The sequence below is a fragment of the Aptenodytes patagonicus genome, chromosome 8, assembly GCF_965638725.1.
Source record: "Aptenodytes patagonicus chromosome 8, bAptPat1.pri.cur, whole genome shotgun sequence".
Lineage (NCBI taxonomy): Eukaryota > Metazoa > Chordata > Aves > Sphenisciformes > Spheniscidae > Aptenodytes > Aptenodytes patagonicus.
In genome coordinates this window covers 2350890-2356630 of record NC_134956.1, presented here as the reverse complement: position 1 = coordinate 2356630, position 5741 = coordinate 2350890, and positions in this window count along the sequence as shown.

Below are 5741 nucleotides of genomic sequence, written 5' to 3'. Positions count from 1 at the left end.
CAGCTCAGTATTAGAGTATCAGCAGCTTGCTCATGAAACGGATTTTTGTTCTTATTCATGTGTATCAAACATATCAAATTGAAAGACTACTTAAGAGAGAAATAGTCTTGTGTAGTGAAGTTTGGACTTTAGTGAGATCCTATTACGGTAGTTGTTGGATCGCTACCCAATAATCTGGCTAACTTACTTTTTGTGACTCCTCCCTGGTGATTTTGGCCTGGCTTCTTAAAGGGATTCAATTTTCATTTAGAAATGGCAGGAGAATGCTCTGCATGCTAACATGGAGCCAGTGCTGTCACGAGACAGATGGAGCTGGGACAAACGGCACATTGATTTTGATCTTTACAAGAAGCCACCTGAGCTCTTCATGACAACAGCCCCACAGACTGGTAATGGATCTGTTAAAATTAACTAATCACAAAGCTTTTAACTTGAAGCTCTGACATACGGTACCGAAGCTTGTTCAGTTCTGCCATCAGGGAAGGGAGTTTGAATGCGAAGAGGCTTAGCACGGAGATCCTTGTGCAGCAAAACTGTTTGTACTCTAGCAAATGGGGCATCTTAGGATGCAAGACCTTGGCCATACTCCAATTTTACCCCTCCATTTACCTAACTTCTTAGCCAAAGTTCCTTTGTCTGTATTAAAATATGACAGGGAGGTATAGGTCCTTCTTGGCTTATTCTTCAGTAAAGCTAGCTCTGTTGGCTGCCTGATCTTCCTTTATACAGATTGATGATGATCAGCTTTTGTTGTTACCACGGTCAGACAAAAAGCTACCTCACAGACTGTCAGCAATACCAGATAATTGGCCCGGAGCGGGGCTGAGATGAGCCGGTTAAATCTGCACGCTATCACAGCAGGCTGTAGTGTGCCTTGGTGAGGTGGTCAGTGTATAAACCTCACGTTCTCACACAAACAGTAAAAGACAAAGTTGTATTTCATTATGAAACAGTATTTTGAAAAGTTTGCCATGTGTTTCTTTTAGCCCAGAACCATCGGAGATTCACTGGAATGTTTACAAGCAGAAAATAATAGATTTATTGTGGTTGCTAGAATCTTTCATCTTTTACATCTTCTGCTGCACATTACCCTGTAACTTGCAAAACACTTGCTTAGTGCAGTTCTTTTCAAGTGCTTCTTACAGAGAAATGCTTTTAGAAGCAGTCAGACTCAATTCTGCTTTCATGTGTGTTTTATGGAGCCTACAGGACAGTGGATTATCTTTGTGGGCACTAGCCATTATTCTAATACCTGTTTCATTTGTTTTAGTTGAATCCTTGTGTGAATGGTTGGTTGGTTACAAAAGAGGCTTTTAGCCTACTTTTTTTTTAGTTCAAACAGCCAAAACTTACCTTTTCCATCTAACTGGTTTCTGTTGCCTGTTTTTTCTGTTGTTGGCCTTGTGAAGGTGCTGAGCAGACGTTGCAAACGATGATGTTTGATGATACCAAGCTGAAAGCTCATCGGCGCTCCACAGCACCTGAGCTATCCACACGTGGGCCAAGAGCCAGGTTTCAGCTACAGAAGCTCCAAGGACTTCTGAAAGATGAACCTCTGAAATTCTCACTCAGGAAGGCAGGACCAATTTTGAAGGTAAAGGGTAACTGTCTTGGGGTACTGACCCTGGTGTACCTACCTCTGCGCAGCAACAGCTGTCCTGCACTTTGTGGAAGGCAGATAATGTGTGACGCTCTTAATTTAGCGCAATACTTTTGGAAGTAAAAATATTTGTTAAAATTGATGTTGATAGCAGTGGTTGACTCAATCTTATTACAAAGCTCTTAGAAAAACATATCAGCCAGGGCACAGAATGATTTTTTTTTTTTTTTTTTTTTTAAATTTTCTTTGCTTTGATGCTCAGAGATAATGGGGAGAATTTCTGTTCAATTAACTAACTTGCCTGTCAGCGTGCAGTGGATGAGAAAAGAAGAACAATTTTTGGCCAGCTGGCTTAGCAGCTCTAAAAGAAATTGTGATGTCCCCTAATGAAATGTAGGGGTCGATGCGCTTCTATAGACGATGCCAAATGTCTGGCCATGTGTTCTCTTGATTAACATAGTGCTGTATAGACTTCCTGAGCCTTGCGCTTCAGCCTGTCGGTGTAAAAATCCCACGCAGACACCCCGGTTTGCAAGACTAAAGGATTTGTGCTCATTAATATGAAAAGCTGTATGGGTGGCCTGCACCTAACTGTTCTTTTGTTGGCTGAATCATAGTCAGTGCTTGCATCTAAATGACTGACCCAAACCCTGAGCATGCTTTTAAAGCTGATTTTGATCAAAGGGACTGAAGCTCACTGTGGGGGCTACAAACACTCTAGCAAAACAAACACAGGAACTACGAGAATGTTGGTAACAAAAGCAGAGTTAAACCTTTGAGGCCAACTCACTCCCACCCTCCCCCTTTTATTTTATCTTATTTTTAATATTCTGAGTGCTGGTCCTTGTATTAAACGGACACTCAGCAGCAAGCTGCCTGGCCTCCTCCATTTACAGTGTCGGGCTTTGAACTGAGTATCCCTTTGTGCTCTCTGTGCTTGGCTTTCTGTTTTGATGTGGCTGTTCAAACTATGAAACTTGTCCATCTCGGACTCCTTGCCTGTTTCCTGTAATTCCAATACACAGCCTTTTTTGCTAGATTGCATATAAATACTTGTATTAGTTTATTAGGTAATGTACAGCTTGCACTTCATGACATTCTACTTACGGCAATCAGACTTGACTCTCTCATATCCCAAGTTTCTTAAACAAACACATTTGTCAAGGCTTCCAACTATAGCCCGTAGGAAGACGTTTCTGTCTTGCCTCACAAAATTGGCTACTCTGTTGCAAAGAAAGACATTCCTTTAAAAAGGAGAGGTTCTGTGTGTTAACGGCTAAGTGTCTGCTTTGGAAGAAAGATTTAAAAAAAAAAAAAAAAAAAGATGTATTTTTTTCTTGTTGTTTTTAATTATTTCCAAACTAGTCTCCTTTTCCAGAATGGTGTTTTTCCTCTGACAGAAAAAGAAAGAAAACGTCCTTGCAGGATGACATGCCTGGCTGAAGGAACATAGAATTTAAACAAGATGGATATGTTAAAGCTAAACATGCAGAGTTACGTTATCACAACATCATTTATTTTCTGCTTATGTTTGTGTAAGAGTGTTTTCAGAATGGTGAACACAGTAGCTCAGCTCCACGAGCTAGTTTAGTGCCATTGCCTTCTATTATCTGCTCATTCTTACACTATTTTCTACTCATCCGTCTATGATCACCTCCTCCTTCACCTGATATTTTTTTTTCCTAAATCTTCTTTGTTGTAGCAGCTTAGAGCTGGTTGCTAAGTGCTGCAGATTTTTTTTCCGTACTATATAAACCGTGTAATTCCCCTCCCTGTCTTCCCGACTAGGATTCCTGGCTCTCTGATGAAAGGTTGTATCATCCGTACAGGTCTGGGCATTGCTGGAACACAGAGGGATTGCTCGGCCTACTGCTCAGGTGCGCCGACCGCCCTTCCCAAGGTGGCACTGCTCATCCTGGTGCACTGGGGTCCAGCTGTGCACCTCCCTCTCTCCATCTGATAGCTGACACGAGCTCGTCTTTGTGTTTGTGCATAGCGGGAGACAGCCTATGCCTAGGTGCAGGCTTCGTACTCCTGGCAGGACTTAAAAAGCAAATATGGACTACTTCCCCCCCCCCCCCTTTAAATTTTAATCCACGCAGGCTTCCTGTACCTGCTTCAAATGCTGGACTGTCTCGCAAACCATGCGCTTTATTTAGCCTTCTGCGAGTGTAATCTGGCCCAGTGTGTTACTTCTCACGTTCAAATCAATCATGCTTCTGAGTGTATGTATGTACTCTCTCAGATCTGGTGCAACTATTTGATTACTGGGACGTTTTCTGCTAAATATTTCTACTCACGGGATAGGCAAGCAAACCTCCCGAGGGCTGCATGACATCTCTGTGGCCACCTCCAAGCTGCAGCTTAACCTGCACTGACTAAACGGGCAGTTGTGGTTTTGGAGTTTTTGTTGTTGTTGTTTTCACTTAACACTAGGAATCGGCTTGTGATTTGTATCTTAAAGGTTTTTGAAGCACAAAGGTTGCGCATAATGGCTTTTTTTTAAATGTATTAAAAAAAAAAAAAAAAAGTGTGATCTCAAATACAGGCTTGTAAGACCGTATGTATTCGAGTAACGTGTGCTTTAGCTGTGTACATTTCCAACCTTGCAGTTTGCCTGTAAGTTAAATGCTCTGGGGCTTATTTATGTAATAGTATATGAGGGTGCAAGAGCTTTCATTTTCTTGTCCATGTTTTGGGAAGTTTAGGCATTTAAAAATTGCCTCACCTTGGAGCTCAAAGGCACCCAAAACTTCCTGTGCAGGCAGACATTCCTCACTTTTTTTTAAAGCCTGCCTGGCTGAGCACCTGACCAGCCGCTATTTTCGTGTCCTAGCCTATCCCAGCCCTGTCAGTGTTGGACAACCAGCCCTGCGACACCGCTTCGGATGCCCTCCCGGGAAAGAGGACGAGCACCACCAGTGGCTTTGTACCAGGTCCTGACGACCAGCGCAGCTTGAAGTGGAGCAAGAATGTTATCCCTGGCACAACAGAGAGCATGAGAAGTTTGAAAAACTCCAAGGCGCAGCTTTCAAGTAAGCAAGCCAACCTAATTGCTAGAAATAGCACAAGTGGGTCCGCATCATTTTATATGGTGTGCCTCAAAGGGTTACAGGATACAGACATTAGAATAAGAAATCACTAGGTTGACAAATTCTTAGGGTGTAGCCCAAAGAAACAAATCAATTACAGAGGACAACCCAGCGTTCTCTGGAGGTCGCCCTTTCAAGGCCAAACTCCAGAATTAAGGAATTCGGTTTGTCACTGGTAAACGTTGACCCTGGGTGTCACTATGTATTACCTACATGTTCACAGATTGAGCTTTCCACGGTGCCGTCAGAGACTGGCCTTACACTGGAGAATGTAGGCTGCGGCACTTCTAATCTAAGAAACACAAATCTAAGTTCTTGAAGAGCAGTTTTTACCTTTCCAGTTTAATTTAACTGCTAGAAATTTGCAGAAGTTTCACGTTATTTGAACTTTCTAAACTAAACTGTATCAGACAGCAAGTCTCATTAACAGGAAACTTGTAGTTACTATCTCAATTACATATGGAACAGTGTAAAGTGGTTTAATTGGTGTTTTGTTCTTCATTGTGGGAGATGAGATGAGTTCTGACCTTTATTTTGCTGTCATGCCATCACATAGTCCAAGATGCTGCTTCGCTTCATTTAATTATTCAGTTCTTGCAGAAATGTAATCTTTCAGCATCCCACAGGAGACAGAAATCATGCTTAACAAGGTCAGACTAGCCTTTTGAGTGTCAACTTGTGAAATGATGATTCATTAGCTCCTGTGTTGAACCTGATATTTTACTAGGTTAGACACTAGATTTGTCATTTCATAGCTGGCCTCTTATCTTCCAAAGGCGAGGCAGAGCTGCATCTAAGGAAGCAGGGTGTTAGCTAACAAAATTATGGTCCGTGTTAGCTGATTCAGAACTACTAAGCTGTTAGCAAATTTTGCCAGAGCCCACACCAATCTTTAAATGGTACAGCACCTGATTATCAAAATTCCTTGTTCAAATCACACTTCTCCTAAGAGTTGTTGAGCAACAAGAATGAAGTACATAGTCACAGTAATTGATGCAAGTGGTGAGCTCATTGGCTATTAATTACAGTGAATTATTTTACACGTTCAG